Here is a 17,925-nt window from a genome sequence, read left to right on the forward strand (position 1 = left end):
TCATGAACTCTGAAAGTCAGGTTTCAGAGAAGCAGCCGTGTTAGTCTGTATTCGGAAAAAGAAAAGAAGTACTTGTGGCACCTTAGAGACTAACCAATTTATCTGAGCATAAGCTTTCGTGAGCTACAGCTCACTTCATCGGATGCAGTGAGCTGTAGCTCACGAAAGCTTATGCTAAGATAAATTGGTTAGTCTCTAAGGTGCCACAAGTACTCCTTTTCTTTCTGAAAGTCAGGGTGCCCTCAATTGGACATTTGCACTTTTAAGTGTAAGCCATGAACAGAACAGTAGATGTCACTGTTGGTCAGCACATAAATACCTGTTTCTGATTCATTGTCCAATAGACCTTTCTTATTTGGAAATGAGAGTTGCAATGCTTCCTGTCTGTGACTCAGGATGCTCCCTCTTTGTGGCTTGGCTCACTTGTCAGGTTTCCCATTTCTGGGATATCAGATTGTCACCAGACAATCTGTCTGGGGCACTCTTCCTCTCTTTATAATCCTCTCCCAGCTCCTCCCCCAGGTGGGTATCGTCTGCAACTAGGGTTTATCAGTTAAGCCTCACTCTGCCCCAGGTGAGGCCTATAAGGTTAATTGGCCCCTTCTGAGCCAAATTAACCGCTTCAGAGCTGCTGTGGGATGAATTCCCCATCACAATGCTACTGAACGAGAAGAATGAGGGGGGATTTGATAGCTGCTTTCAACTACCTGAAAGGGGGTTCCAAAGAGGATGGCTCTAGACTGTTCTCAATGGTAGCAGATGACAGAACGAGGAGTAATGGTCTCAAGTTGCAGTGGGGGAGGTTTAGATTGGATATTAGGAAAAACTTCCCCATCACAATGCTACTGAACGAGAAGAATGAGAGGGATTTGATAGCTGCTTTCAACTACCTGAAAGGGGGTTCCAAAGAGGATGGCTCTAGACTGTTCTCAATGGTAGCAGATGACAGAACGAGGAGTAATGGTCTCAAGTTGCAGTGGGGGAGGTTTAGATTGGATATTAGGAAAAACTTTTTCACTAAGAGGGTGGTGAAACACTGGAATGCATTACCTAGGGAGGTGGTTGAATCTCCTTCCTTAGAGGTTTTTAATCAGGCTTGACAAAGCCCTGGCTGGGATGATTTAACTGGGAATTGGTCCTGCTTCGAGCAGGGGGTTGGACTAGATGACCTTCTGGGGTCCCTTCCAACCCTGATATTCTATGATTCTATGAACAAAAAAGTTTCTCTTTGGGTAAAATTCACCCTGTGCAGAAGACGATAGGATTTAAGAAGTGTGTAAGTTTTGTGCTGGTCCTCTGCACAAGGGTGAATTTCACCATTCCTGAGGATTTTTTTTAATATACAGTCTTTGAGTTTTATGTTAAGAGGGCACAGAGTAAGCTATTCACTTACATAGCAAGACCCATCTTCTTAGAAGCTTATATATTTTGACACAGGATCCAGAAAAGATTAAAAATATAGTGTATTAGGTCTATATGCATTGGGTAGGATTGGGGAGGATAGTCCTCTGTATTTGTGTGAAGATACAGGGACCTGAGCAGTCAAATATTCCACTTACACTATCCATCACAGTATCCAGTTTACAAGAGAAGTACTGAGTGGGGACAGCCTTGAACAGATTTGGGAGAGCTTCACATTGGATTGTGAATATAGCTAAATCCAAGTTTCTTCCACTTTTTAAATTACCCTTTCCAGAGTCCTCTCGGGTAACTTGACGAAAGGCTAGATTATAGCTGGGCCCACACAGGTACAAAAATAGGTGAGAAGTTACAATAAGTCCATCTGAGCACCTTTGCTAGGCGAGGCCACACATGATTCTTGTGTTCTTGGCAAGTAAAAACTGGGAATATCTAGCACAGACAGAGATGCTAGATGCTCCCAAAAGGACAGGGGGTCAAATTTTAATCTGTCCACCGTGGACCTGAGTTTCTGAGCACTCACAACTTCTGTTGACATCATCTGGAGTTATGCGTGCTGAACACTTTTTGAAATTTAGGCCAAAAGTGTCTAGAATAGTGACCAATTAAAGAGTTTGTGCGAGTGGAATAGTTGTGCCTGCTGAAATTCCTGCTCTATGATATGTTTACCTCAGAACAGTCTAACGCTTCAGGAAAAGTTTGGATCACTGGAAACTTTATTTCACTGTTCGTGACAAAAGTACTAATGAGAAAAGACACCAGCTTTCCGTAATATCAGTTTCTATAAAGGGCTGGAGATGTAAAATGTATTACAATGACAATGTTACTAAAGCAGTTGAGGAGCATTTCTGGGAAGTATTTTAATTTGGCAATTCTTTTCTTTCCATTTAATCAGTCAAAGGATGATTCTTGTTGTAAAGACTAATTAGTATCAAACTCTTGACTGAAAGGAGTACTGTATTATGAAAAAAGAAATGTTTGGCAACTGTACAGATCTCTCATTACATTGAGGGGTTCTGGAAACATCAAAGTAAACTTCTTGGATTCAACCATTTATTTTTGCAAGGAACCTTATTTAGCTGAAAAATATAATTTGGAAACGGGAAGTGACTACAGTAAAACCTCAGCATTACGAGCACTAGAGTGATAAACTCATTGGTCAACCACACACCTCATTTTTAACTGGAAGTACGCAATCAGGCAGCAGCAGAAACAAACAAAAAAAAAAGCAAATACAGTACTGTGTTTATCATAAGCTACTAAAAAATGAAGGGGAAATTTTAAAAAAGATTTGACAAAGATTTGACAGCTCACAGACTGCTGCGCTGGGCATCACAACATGGGGAGTACATGGCCAGCCCTCTGTGGAGAAAGAGGTGGTTAGGGACTATTTAGAAAAGCTGGATGTGCACAAGTCCATGGGGCCGGACGAGTTGCATCTGAGAGTGCTAAAGGAATTGGCGGCTGTGATTGCAGAGCCATTGGCCATTATCTTTGAAAACTCGTGGCGAACGGGGGAAGTCCCAGATGACTGGAAAAAGGCTAATGTAGTGCCAATCTTTAAAAAAGGGAAGAAGGAGGATCCTGGGAACTACAGGCCAGTCAGCCTCACCTCAGTCCCCGGAAAAATCATGGAGCACGTCCTCAAGGAATCAATCCTGAAGCACTTACATGAGAGGAAAGTGATCAGGAACAGTCAGCATGGATTCACCAAGGGAAGGTCATGCCTGACTAATCTAATCGCCTTCTATGATGAGATTACTGGTTCTGTGGATGAAGGGAAAGCAGTGGATGTATTGTTTCTTGACTTTAGCAAAGCTTTTGACACGGTCTCCCACAGTATTCTTGTCAGCAAGTTAAAGAAGTATGGGCTGGATGAATGCACTATAAGGAGGGTAGAAAGTTGGCTAGATTGTCGGGCTCAACGGGTAGTGATCAATGGCTCCATGTCTAGTTGGCAGCCGGTGTCAAGTGGAGTGCCCCAGGGGTCGGTCCTGGGTTTTGTTCAATATCTTCATAAATGATCTGGAGGATGGTGTGGATTGAACTCTCAGCAAATTTGCGGATGATACTAAACTGGGAGGAGTGGTAGATACGCTGGAGGGCAGGGATAGGATACAGAGGGACCTAGACAAATTGGAGGATTGGGCCAAAAGAAATCTGATGAGGTTCAATAAGGATAAGTGCAGGGTCCCGCACTTAGGACGGAAGAACCCAATGCACAGCTACAGACTAGGGACCGAATGGCTAGGCAGCAGTTCTGCGGAAAAGGACCTAGGGGTGACAGTGGACGAGAAGCTGGATATGAGTCAGCAGTGTGCCCTTGTTGCCAAGAAGGCCAACGGCATTTTGGGATGTATAAGTAGGGGCATAGCGAGCAGATCGAGGGACGTGATCATTCCCCTGTATTCAACATTGGTGAGGCCTCATCTGGAGTACTGTGTCCAGTTTTGGGCCCCACACTACAAGAAGGATGTGGATAAATTGGAGAGAGTCCAGCGAAGGGCAACAAAAATGATTAGGGGTCTGGAACACATGACTGATGAGGAGAGGCTGAGGGAACTGGGATTGTTTAGTCTGCAGAAGAGAAGAATGAGGGGGGATTTGACAGCTGCTTTCAACTACCTGAGAGGTGGTTCCAGAGAGGATGGTTCTAGACTATTCTCAGTGGTAGAAGAGGACAGGACAAGGAGTAATGGTCTCAAGTTGCAGTGGGGGAGGTTTAGGTTGGATATTAGGAAAAACTTTTTTACTAGGAGGGTGGTGAAACACTGGAATGCGTTACCTAGGGAGGTGGTTGAATCTCCTTCCTTAGAAGTTTTTAAGGTCAGGCTTGACAAAGCCCTGGCTGGGATGATTTAATTGGGGATTGGTCCTGCTTTGAGCAGGGGGTTGGACTAGATGACCTCCAGAGGTCCCTTCCAACCCTGATATTCTATGATTCTATGATTCTATGATTCTATGAAAATAAGGAAACTTTTCTGTGTTTGTTTCATTTAAATTAAGATGACTAAAAGCAGCATTTTTCTTCTGCATAGTAACGTTTCAAAGCTGTAGTTAGTCAATGTTCAGCTGTAAACTTTTGAAAGATGTTTTGTTCAGAGTTACAAACATTTCTGAGTTACAAACAACCTCCATGCCCAAAGCGTTTGTAACTCTGAGGTTCTACTGTACTTTGACCATTTTTTTAATTAGACTTAACTATTCTGATTTATAAACTGTATTTAAGTTAGCTCCAATTTTCTCAGAATGGTTACTTTATTATGAATAGAAACAGTTTGGCAGAAAGGCTGGTTTTGGACCCAGGAAGATTTGAAGCCATTCTTGCTGTGTTCAGCTTCTTTGCCACTAGGTGGGGATATTTTCAATCTATTTTTTTAATGTTTGCAACTATCTCAGAGGCATAGGCTGAAGTGTGAATGGTTTTTGAGAGGTTAATGCATTTTTCTGGACAGACCAAAAAAGTTCTGGAAACTCTCCTATGATTGTGCTGCTGTCCAGTGGAGCCCTGGATTATCAGGTCATTGCATTGCCACATACCTGTCAAGCAAACAAAGATATGTTAGAGAATTATGCCTGGTGCAAAATATGCTTTATTATGATCAGAAGTTTGAGCTATTTGAGGGAGAAATGTTGTTTTTGTAAATACACTTTGAGTAAAATTTGACACTTGCAATTATGAAGCCTGACCCATGATATTCATGAGATGTTCTTTTATCTATTTTTCTGCACTTCCTCATGAAACAGAAGTACTTTTCAGCACTGTAACAACTAATATTTTTTGGATATTAGGAAAAACTTTTTCACTAAGAGGGTGGTGAAACACTGGAATGCGTTACCTAGGGAGGTGGTAGAATCTCCTTCCTTAGAGGTTTTTAAGGTCAGCCTTGACAAAGCTCTGGCTGGGATGATTTAACTGGGAATTGGTCCTGCTTCGAGCAGGGGGTTGGACTAGATGACCTTCTGGGGTCCCTTCCAACCCTGATATTCTATGGTTCTATGATTCTATGATTCTATGAGTGATTGTGGAGGATATCAGTCTTGAGTGATATATAAATAAATCATACAGTATGTATGTACATACCTTCACCACCTCCCAGAGCTGCAGCGCAATGTTCCTGGGCACAACACCATCATCTCTGAGTCCTCATCTACACTTAAAATTTAGGTCAAAATAGTTATGTCAGTCAGGGTTGTGAAAAATCCACGCCCCTGACCAACATAGCTATGCTGATTTAATCCCCAATGTGGATGCAGCCATGGCTATGGAAGAATGCTTTTCTGATTACATAGTTACCATCATTTGGGGAGGTAGTGTTCCTACACCAATGAAAAAACTCCTTCCAGTCGGTTTAGGCTGCATCTACACTACAGGATTATGCCAGCTATGCCAATATAGTCCCCTTAGTGTAGACATGTCCTTGGGAAATTAGTAAAGAATACAGCAACGTATCTCTTCAGCAACACAAACTGCTGCAAGCACCTGAAACCCGTCCGCTGCTCTCTCCAATGATTTCCCATAGAATATCAAGTAAAATTTAAGATCTGTATCTTAATCTACAGGCCACTCCCATGGAGTTTATCTTCAAGATGCTGAATGGATTTTTAAAAGATAGCCAGAAGTTTCTGGATGTGGATCCTGGTTAACAACTCCTTTCCTTGGGGACAATGGAGCTCTCCACAATGAAGGTAAAGCTCATCTTTGCAAAAGACAGCTTTCTTGAGGGGTGGGCCAACAAACCCCCACCAGATCTAAAATTGGCCTCAAAGCTCACTGCTTCCATTCCAATTGCAAGGCACACTCTTTTAACCCCTCTTTCAATAATAAACACATGTGGCACATCAGACATAACATAAATAAAAACATCATTAAAAAAATACCCTCACAGGATATTCCATTTGAAGACAAAAAGATTCTCATGTGACAAATGCTAGTCATGTCACTTAAAACATTTCTGGAAGCTGCTCCGATACTACAGTAACAAGTGTGATATAAGAATGAGAATGGAAGACGTTGCGAACATTTATGATTTTATTGCAAATCTCACATTACTTCTGGTTCCTCTTAAAGCTCCAGCACCTGAAGTCAAGTGATTAGGGAAGAATCTCAACTTTCATTTAAAAGAAGATTGTAACCCTCATTGTTCTGGAGGAAAGCTTGAAAACATGACCAGAGTGTACTCTAATGGCTGAAAAACCAGAAAGCAAACAAAAAGAACCTCAAACTTTTTGTTTTTTTTAAATCATGATATTTAAGCCAATGTAATGATATTTTGGACCCTGAATCATTATTTTTGGACATTTTGAGACTGGCAATACCAGGGAGAGTAAATGCTGACAGTTTTTTCTTTTTGTTTTAAAAGCAGCTCCTTTATTTTTCAATTAGTAACTTCTCTTGAGGGGCCTAAAATATTGGGCCCATAGAGTAGTTGAATGCACATGTCACAGGGTGCTCTACTCACCAATGGAGAACCTCCTTCTGGCTGCCTCCGGGGATTAGCTCTGCCAGGCCAACACTCCTTCCTGTGGTTGCACTCTGTGACTGTCAATCTCAGTCTCTGCTCCTGCTTTGTGGCATCGCCCTCTGACCAGATCACTCTGATTTTCCCCTTCCAGGGGAAATCACGTGCATCCAAATCTCTCCAGACCCACTGTCCCCAACAGTGACTGGAGGGTTGACCTGACGACGGTGGTCAGCAAAGTACTTTCTTGGCAGTGTCCAACTGGGATTTCAGTTCCTCCTGGAAAATGGTGGAGGTGTTTAACAGGTCAGATGTCATGGTGACATGGAAAATCAGTGGTAGGGATGGAGGGACCTGGGAGTGAAAGCTGTAGCTAGAAAAGAAAGGGCTCTGGTGGGTGGATTTGTGGTCAGAGTTGTTATAAGCAAATTCTGCAAAGGGTAAAAGATGGACCCAGTCATCCTAGTGATAATTAATAAAACAATGCTGTTACTGCTCCAAAATTAGATTCACTTGTTCTGACTTTCCATCTTTTGGGGGCTGATATTCTGTGGAGAAGCACAAGTCAATATCAAAGAGGCAGAATAACTCTTGCCAGAAATGGGAGGTGAACTGTGATCCATGGTCTGATATGATATTGGAGGGTAATCCATGGAGCTTGAAGACATGACATAAGTATAAACAGGCTGTCATTTCCGTGGTGGGTATCTTCCGACAGAGCACAAAGTGGGACATCTTAGACAGGAGATCCATGGCTACTAGTATGGCTATGTGGCCCTGGGAATTGGAGACATCTACAAGGAAGCCCATTGATAAGGACTCCCAACATCGGGATTGAGTTGGTAGCAGGACCAAGGTGCCCAGAAGTTTAGTGTGGGGGACCTTCCTCTGGCAACATACCTTCCAAGAGTCAGTGCAGCACTTAATAGAGGCATGTAGTCTTGGTCATTAGAAATGCTGCAAAATCAGTTTTATTGACTTCCACTGCCTGAATGGCTAGCCAAGGGCGAGTGATAGCACAATCAGAGAATTGCAAGGTCAGGCGGACTTCTGGGACACAAACACTGTCTCTGAAACTCCATTTTTAACACAGAAATTTGGGTTAAACACTGAACAACATCCATTGCAACAACAACTGCAAATGTGTCATTAGGTTGTGAGGATCTCATGAGACCCAGGAGGTCAGTGTTCACCAGCACAAGATATTGGAGGGCTCTGATGGTCTTTGCCCTCTGTCAAGGTACTCCCCTTTGTGAGAGAGTATGTTAGGCTTGCCATTGTGGCCCCCAGACTGAAAGCGTAGAGTAAATTCAAAACAGGAGAAAACCAGGGACCACTGGATCTGGTATCTCCTGATGCTGACACAGTACAGAACAGGGAAGACTCTTTCTCAAGGGCTGGCTCAGTCTCCACAATGCTGGGAGACATTAAACACGTCTAAACATGGTTAAACATTGCAGCTGGCAGAATCCGGAACTGTATATCCCATGTTGCCCAGGAAATGCTCAGGTCATGGAGAGAGATCCAAGGCCGGCATCTACACTAGGAGAGTTTACTGGTGTAACTATCTCTTTATAGCTATGTTGGCAAACCTTTTAGAGTGTAGACTGGACTTTTAGTAAACAAGGCAATTTGTTAATTGTAGCTGATGGATTTGTGTGGCTTTTCGATTTAGTTTATAATTCACAAAAATGACATTTAGGGAACCTAAATTGAAAGATTTATTTATTATAAATGAGATATACTGAAGTTTACAATATATAACAAATGATCTAAACTAAAATCTTGTGAAATGTTAATTACCAAGAAAGAGCAAGACATCAGATTCTCAGTATTAAAGTATCATATAATATCTTAAATCAATGAAGAAAAATGAGGCCATTATAGAAGACTGCTCCCACTTTAGTTAAGGAAATATAACAATCCCCATATGAACTCCTTTTTTCCATAACTTTCACTTTATTGGTGATTGATCTTTCAATTCCTGAACATGAATGGCAATATCAAGGTAGTTCTGATAACCAACACAGCAGAGTCTCCATGTGTAATTCGCATGCATGATGTAACAGTAACTGGCAATTATTATTTCAGTGACAGAGTAATTAGTAATATATAACCAGTTTTTCTGAATCTAGTAATTAGTCACTGGTTGTAGACTGAATTTGCAAAAGTTTCTTTAATTAGGCTGGAAATGCTATTGCTGAGTAAAATACATGATATAAACTTGAAGTCATTGGACTTAGGCATGTGCTTAAGTGTTTTGCTAAATCAGGACTTTAAAGTTTAAAACTTAAACTAAGATCATCAATACTTTCTCTTGTTTATGGCTGTTGAAATATATAAGCCATTACATATACTGTAGTACATAGAAATCAATAGAATTAAAATTTTGCCCATTATATTTTTATTCTGACATAAGAGGAAAAGCCATTTATTGGTAGTTCGTAGTGAAAAGTATCCAAGAGATTGCAACTTAAATCTATATGAAGTATTATAAACATAGATTTTATAAAGGCAAGTTATGTAGTTCAGTAATCCATGCTGGTATACGCCAAAACCCACTGAAATCAACTGGAGTCTTTGGGATTTGGATTATGAGGCTGAAAAAACATATGACATAATTCCTACTATGAGAAAGAACACCAAGTCTATCATGAATATTTTCACAATTTGCTTTAATGACTTTCCACATGACACTTGCACAGTTTTCATCCCACCTGGAAACTTGATTATGGGAATGTTGGCTGCTTTCTGGTCACTCAACATATTAAACTGGTTGCCTTCTGTCTCCAGACACCACCACCCATGAAACGAGTGCACTCTGAGTTTCACATTTGCCTCTGGAAAAAAACACGAGGGACACAGCCTCCTCCCGCTGTGTTCATGGTGAAAGGACAGGAGGAGTACCTCATAAGGCAAATCCTCAATTCCGAGATCCTTTGGGGAAAGCTCCTATGCCTTGTTGACTGGGAAGGGTACAGCCTGGAGGAACGCTCCTAGGAACCAGCTAGTAATATCCACACTCTCTACCTGCTCTGTGAGTTCCATTAATCCCATCCTGACAAGTCTGGCCCAAAGACATCTGGGAGGCAGGTAATGTGAGGTAAACCCTCAGCAAGTGTGTGCGATGGGTCATCCCTTATCCATCATCCATGAGCAAGGACTGGGTCAGATGACCTCCAGGAACAGCTATTTAATCCCTCAGGAAGAACAGCAAGACACTCTGCAATGTCACTACTCGGCTGGGAATTCTCCCTCTGCACACTGCCCAAGCATCTAGCCTGCTCTTGTTCCTGCCTCACGCATCCAGCCTGCTCCATTCCCCTGGCACAGGCTTCTGGCTGCTCTTGCCAGCTGCTCTCGCACTGGCACCCACCTGCCCCTGCCCAGCTCGGCTCCGCACCGCCACGGTGAATTGCCCAGTGACCCCCCAACATCATCTATCCCAGACAAACCCAACGAGGGTACAAAGTGAATTCTAATGATAAGAAATTCAAACAAAAGTGCTTTAACAATGTTGAAAAGTAGCTTCTAAGAATTTCTTCTCTTATTGCTACAAACAGAAATTCAGGGATCCTGGTTACCTTGTCAGGGACATCATAAGATTTCATGTAGCACTTCTCTCGTGGAATGCTTTCTCATGCTTACATTATTTTATTAATTCCTCAGTACTTGGCCTAATGCAAAGCTGCCTGTTCATTTGTGTAAAGGAACAGAACAAAAACAGTGTTCCTGCTCAACACTGCAAATTGCATGAATTTCCATAGCAGATACTGTGATTTGTGTGCAACATTCTTCTGCATAATTCTTGGAGAGAAAGTGAAGTGAGATGCTTGGATACCCATTGCCCCCAGGGGGCTTCCTGGGTGGCGGGGGGGAGGGAGAGGTTGGTGTTGGATTCTGGAATGAGGAGAAAAAGCAGTGCTGGTTCTTCCCTCTCCCCCACTTGCCATCACTCAAAATATCCATTTATCTGAACCCTCATGCTGAAACACTTGCTCCCTCCTAACTATCTGCAACACATCCCTTTGCCTCCATGGCTCACTGCAACAGCTCCCCTCCCATACCAGTTCCCTGTTACATTCTGACTCCTTGTAAACCCCTCTTCTTTTCTGGCTTCCCACAACAATCTACAACCATACAAGTCTACCCTGACTCCCTCCCACAGCCTTCTTTCTTTATATGTGGCAGCCGGGTTGCCCCAGCAACACTTGCAAAACATTGTTAGGAGCTTAAATGGGAGAATAATTTGTCCATCTGATTATGCTCAGGTGAATAACATCCATTTAGACCCAAGAACGTAAATCACATTTTCTCTACAGCTCCTTCACATTGTGATCCTTCCTCAATTTCCTTTCTCTACTTTCTGCATTTCCACTGTTCCTTCATGGAGTGCATCTGCTTTGCACTGCTATGATGTGTCAGATGCATCACAGGGAAAACCTAGACATCCCAGAAAGCCAGATAAAAGATCCTTTCTGTATTCTGCAGAGAGGGATAGAGTATTTGAAATGGGCAACATTTTCTAAATTTTCTTGTGTGTCTTATTACAGATGTGCTTTCCATTTCCTGACAGAATATTATATAACATCACGAGGTAAAGTTTTAATTCATATAATTTGTCTTACTAAACACAATATGTTACTTCACACTTGAGTAATTCTGATAAAAGTCAGAAAGTACTTAGTGCTTACCAAATCTTCCTCATTGCACTGATAACAGGCAGCTGAAAGATGAAGGACGCGGGAGTAGACATGGGATATTTTTTAGGCCAATTGACTATATGATGCCTAGCAGTTTTTGTCTTCCTATGTTATGAAAATGTCTCTGCTTTTGGTTATGGTCATTCTTTGCTAGAAGTATAACTGAAACACATGGAATTCATTGCTTCCATAAACTGCCATATCCAGCCGTACTATAACACCCTACTTCAATCTAGAGTTGTGATGTGGAGTGACAGGTGAACTAATAGAAGTCTGTATGTGTTGTAGCATGAGTGTCCTGAAATTGAGCAAGGCATCTGGAAATTGACATATGACTAACTTAAGAAGTGCGTGAGTAACTTGCCACTGTCTTGGAAAAGTCTGTATCTACCAAAATGGTGCACACATTATTTTGTGCAAGACGGGATGGAAATAGCTTTGCCTTTTTTCTATTCTAAAGCTGCTCTGTCAGTAAATCATAAAGGTCTAAGGCTCTTTTCTGCAAATGGAAATTTTGGATGCAATAGCACCTCTGTTTTCCCAGTTCCTGCATCTGTAGTTAATGCAGAACATGTCTGTCTCTTACTCCCGTAGCCTTCCTCCTTCTGAGCATGAGGAAAAAGCGAGGATAAATATATACCGAAGACAAGGTGACTGTCTGATATGTCCTGTCATAACAAACATTAATGTCAGCATATAGCCTTATGGATATTTATAGACCAAATCCTGGCTCCCGCTGGGCCAGCTTTGCAAAGGTGGACCAGAGCGAAGTGGCTGTGTGTTGAGCAGATCTGGCTGCTGAAGATTCCCCCAGCATGAGAAATCTCTGGGTGGTATAGGGCCAGTGTGGTAGCTTCTATGCTACTCTGACTCTTGTGTGATGGGGCATCTGCCCCACACTGGGCTCTAAGGGGTCAATAGAGCCTTTGGGAGGCTACGCAGGAGGCAGCCAATCAGAGAGGAGCTGCGAGGAGCAGCCAATCAGGGCCGGGCTGGCTCATATAAGAAGGGCTGCAGAGCAGTCACTCCCCGGAGCTTGAGATGGGAGGATGGGCTGCCTTGTAGGCTGAAGGCAGCAAGCACCCTGGACAGAGAGCAGTGTTGCAGGCGGAGATCAGGGAAGCTAAAGGCAGCTCCTGGTTGAGAATTTGAAAGTGGAAGGCAACTTGGGTGAAAGTGATCATGAAATGGTAGAGTTCATGATTCTAAGGAATAGTAGGAGGAAGAACAGCACAATAAAGATAATGGATTTCAGGAAAGCAGACTTTAGCAAACTCAGGGAGTTGATAGGTAAAATCCCATGGGAAGCAAGTCTAAGGAGAAAAACAATTGAAGACAGTAGGCAGTTTTTCAAAGAGACATTATTAAGGGCACAAGAGCAAACTATCCCACTGCACAGGAAAGTTAGGAAGTATGGTAAGAGACCTCCCTGGCTTAACCAGGAGATCTTCAATGATCTAAAACTCAAAAAAGAGTCCTACAGAAAGTGGAAACTTGGTCAAATTACAAACGAAGAATATAGACAAATAACACAAGTATGTAGTGACAAAATTAGAAAAGTCAAGGCACAAAACAATATCAAACTAGCTAGGGACATAAAAGGAAACAAGAAAACATTCTACAAATACGTTAGAAGCAAGAGGAAGACCAAGGACAGAGTAGGCCCGTTACTTAATGAGGGGGGGAAAGATAATAATAGAAAATGTGGAAATGGCAGTGGTGCTTAATGACTTCTTTGTTTCAGTTTTCACCAAGAAGGTTGGTGGCAATTGGACGTCTAATATAGTGAATGCCAGTGAAAATGAGGTAGGATCGGAGTCTAAAATAGGGAAAGAACAAGTCAAAAAGTACTTAGACAAGATAGATGTCTTCAAATCATCAAGGCCTGACTAAATGCATCCTAGAATACTCAAGGAGCTGACTGAGGAGATATCTGAGCCATTAGCAATTATCTTTGAAAAGTCATGGAAGACAGAAGACATTAGAGAAGACTGGAAAAGGGCAAATATAGCACCCATCTATAAAAAGGGAAATAAGGACAACCCGGGAAATTACAGACCAGTCAGCTTAACTTCTGTAGCCAGAAGATAATGGAGCAAATAATTAAGCAATCAATTTGCAAACACCTAGAAGATAATAAGGTGATAAATAACAGTGAGAATGGATTTGTCAAGAACAAATCATGTCAAACCAACCTGATAGCTTACTTTGACAGGATAACAAGTCTTGTGGATAGGGGAGAAGTGGTAGACATGGTATATCTTGACTTTAGTAAGGCTTTTGATACTGCCTCACATAACCTTCTCATAAACAAACTAGGGAAATACAACCTAGATGGAGCTACTGTAAGATGAGTGCATAACTGGTTGGAAAGTCATTCCCAGAGCGTAGTTATCAGTGATTTAGTCATGCTGGAAGGGGTCCCGCAGGGATCAGTTCTGGGTCCGGTTCTGTTCAAAATCTTCATCACTGATTTAGATAATGGCATAGAGAGTATACTTATAAAGTTTGCGGACGATACCAAGCTGGGAGGAGTTACAATTGCTTTGGAGGGTAGGATTAAAGTTCAAAATGATCTGGACAAACTGGAAAAATGGTCTAAAGTAAATAGGATGAAATTCAATAAGGACAAATGCAAAGTACTCCACTTAGGAAGGAACAATCATACAAAATGGGAAATGACTGCCTAGGAAGGAGTAGCATGGAAAGGGATCTGGGGGTCATAGTGGATCACAAACAAAATATGAGTCAACAGTGTAATTCTGTTGCAAAATAGAAAACATCATTCTGGAATGTATTAGCAGGAGTATTGTAAACAAGACACTAGAAGTAATTCTTCCACTCTACTCCATACTGATTAGGCCTCAACTGGAGTCTTGTGTCCAGTTCTGGGCACCACATTCCAGGAAAGATGTGGACAAAGTGAAGAAAGTCCAGAGAAGATAGGTTTGTTTAGTCTGGAGAAGAGAAGACTGAGAGGGGACATGATAACTGTTTTCAAGTACATAAAAGGTTGTTACAAGGAGGAGGGAGAAAAATTGTTCTTCTTAACCTCTGAGGATAGGACAAGAAGCAATGGGCTTAAATTGCAGCAAGGGCAGTTTATGTTGGACATTAGGAAAAACTTCCTAACTGTCAGGGTGGTTACTGCTGGCGGTGGCACTGCCTTCAGACTGGGGCAACGGGAAAGGGGCAGCTGACCTCTCGAGGTCCCTTCCAGTCCTATGGTTCTATGATCTGCAGGCTGATGCCCTGAGGCAAGGGCAAAGAGGGTGCTGGGGTTGTGGGGAAGTAGCCCAGGGAAATCTACAGTGGAGTCAGAAGGGACGCAGCAAATGGTGGCCATCTACAGGGTCCCTCAACCTGGAGTAGTAGGTGGGCCTGGGTCCCTCACCCACCTCTCGCCACCAAGAAAGTGGCCAGACATTGGGCTGCAGTTGCCACTGAGGGAAGTGGCTGGACCATTGGACTACGGTACATTCCCCCAGAAGTGGGGAGCATAGAATGTGGCACAGCTGGAGGGCTGTGTCATGAAGAGGATGCTGCGGTCCTGGCAGTGACGTGGGTCCCTGGAGCAGAAGTGACGGTGGGCGAGACACCACCAGAAGCGGGCACAGAGCTAATTCCCAAGACAGTCAGCAGAGTGGCCTAGCCAGGTGGAGAAAACAGGGAGAGTGGAGATAAAAAAAGGCCGCCCCCTGCCCTGCCACCGCAATGCCGCCGAAGACCGGAGTGAGTGAAGGACCCGATGCCAAAGTGTTACTGAAGACCCGGAGCGCAGCCTGACCTGACACCCAAGACCCGGAGCGCCGCCGGGTGAGTAAAAATATAAAAGGCGCCAAAGAATTAAAAAGGCGCCACTTCTGCTCGGTGGGCTAGAATGTTTCTATGCCCTGGCTATTTCTAGGTGCTGGATTGACTCCTTTGGGGAACCAGGCACAATTTAGAATAGCCCTGAACATGTACAGTATCTAGTTATAAGTAATAACAGAGAGGATTGATGAAAAATTAATGCAAAGCCATACCATGCCACCCGTACTTCTGCACTGCTGCCTTCAGGGGTGGGCATCCGGAGAGTGGCGTCTGCTGGTGAGGGCCCAGCTCTGAAGGCAGCAGCACAGAAGTAGAGATGGGAATACCCTACCAGGCCAGCCTTACTTCTGTGTTGCTGCTGGTGGTGGCGCTGCCTTCAGAGCTGGGCTCCTGGCCAGCAGCTGCCCCTTTCCTGTTGCCCCAATCTGAAGGCAGTGCCACCGCCAGCAGTAGCTCAGAAGTAAAGGTGACAGTACCACAACCTCCCTACAGTAACCTTGTGACCCCCCCCAAGAGCCCCTTTGGGTCAGGACCCCTCCAACTGCAACACCGTGAAATTTCAGATTTAAACTTTACTATTTTCTAAATTCTATCACCAAAATGGAGCGTGAATTTGATAGGCCCTACCTATAAAGTATTGAATCTAAATAATACTGTAAATCAAATCCCCTCCTGCTTCTTTGATAAAACTCTTGTATGTCAAGATTTCAGCTTGGAGTGAATCTCTATTTCTAAAACTCTAAGACAGGAGTCCATGAGGAGAAGGTTGATACAACCTTAACCATTGTGTTATGATCAGCATTGTAGTAACAAAGAACATCAATAAAATACCAACCTACTATATAATTAGCCTATTAATTGGAACGTTATTTATGGAGAGAGTTACTTGCACAGCATGCACCTACTTCCTGAAATGCTCACAGCACTCACTACCCAGCAGGCTACCAACATAAAAGTTCAGTTAAAGAAATAGCAGAATGGCCATATAAATGCCTCTAAATAAACTGAGTCCTCTTGGCAGAAAGAGAAGAGTCAGAGCCTCCATTTTCACGAGAGGTGACCCTGACAGGTTTGCTAAGCCTGCAGATAGTGCTATACTCTTGCATTTGGTGGTGACTGACTTTAATTTTTTAAAAGAACAGAAAACATCAATGAGTATTTCTTCAATTATATTAATACCTCACCATAAAAAAGTTAATTATATCGTGGTGCCACCTAGAAAAAGGAGGGAGGAAAAGGAGAAGTCTTGTGAATGTGTCAGGCACACATTTAATGGTTAATTTAACCTATTTTGTACGTATTCTAAATACTTAATATTGTGGATGATGGTTGTTTCCAAAAATCTGTTTGATGGAAGGTATCCAAATATCATCCCAAAGAACTGCCACAAGAATGTCACATTCACATATGTTGTTAAGCTAGACAACAATGTCAACCTCTCAACAAGAGTTTCACCCTTCCAGTGTCCTAATAAAATCCTTTCAGCAGCTAGAAGTGAAAATATGTCCCTGGGCGTGAGCAGAGCCTAGTTGAGGGCTCTGCGCAGACTAAGCATCTTGTACAATCACTGCCTACACTTGCAGAGTATTATGATTGCTGGGATTAACTCCAAAATTACATTTAATGTTTACAGAGCGGAGGGCAGCTAATTATTTTATTTTTAATTGACTTAGCTTTTTACAACTTCAGCACAAAGTTCACAAGTGTCTGCATAATTACTGAACATATACATGCTACTCTTGCACCTCAAACAGGTGTCTGAATATCTCATCTACTGCTGTTCCATCTGCAGGGGAGACTAGTGCATCTCTATGTTATATCTAAAATTACTGCAGCATTAGACTGGCCTCTTTTATCACCAAGTAATTGTCCCTCCTGTGTTTGGGCTATTGAACCACTGTGAATTTTTTACCTATTTCTCATTTCTAATAGGTCTTAAAGTGTCGTAAAAGACTTCTGTTAATGTGAATAATGTGAATAAGTGATGTACAGAAAAAAAGCTTGGTGTAACTTGAGTCTGAAAGCCTATAGTCAAATGATTTTCTCCTTAGAAATTTCTGCATTATGATCATTAATTGAAAATACTATCCCAAGCTCTTTGAAACAGCTTTTGCCCCATCCTCTGAAATATAGTTATACATTAGTGCCTAACAATTAGCCCAATGGTTCTCAGCCTAATTCCACACAGGACCCAAAAACAGATGGGATTTCTTGATACAATGCAAAATCCTACAATTTTTGTGGTCACAAAGTTGCTACTGATTTGTCAACATCCAGTACCTCATTTCCCACTTCCATTTCCAAATACATCTCTTTGAGTAGTTCTGCAACTGAGTCTGTAGTCAGTTGACTCTGCATTCTGAGAATTAGCAGAATGACTCACAATTATTGTATTAAAATTAGAATTCAATCAAAATTAGGTCTCAAAATACTATTTGTGTCAGGTGGTGATGATGAAGAATCCCAGGAAAAGTAACTTTACCTAACACTGATCACAAAACTTCATTCCAAATAAGGAAATGCATGAA

Source organism: Lepidochelys kempii, chromosome 1, assembly GCF_965140265.1.
Source record: "Lepidochelys kempii isolate rLepKem1 chromosome 1, rLepKem1.hap2, whole genome shotgun sequence".
Classification (NCBI taxonomy): domain Eukaryota; kingdom Metazoa; phylum Chordata; order Testudines; family Cheloniidae; genus Lepidochelys; species Lepidochelys kempii.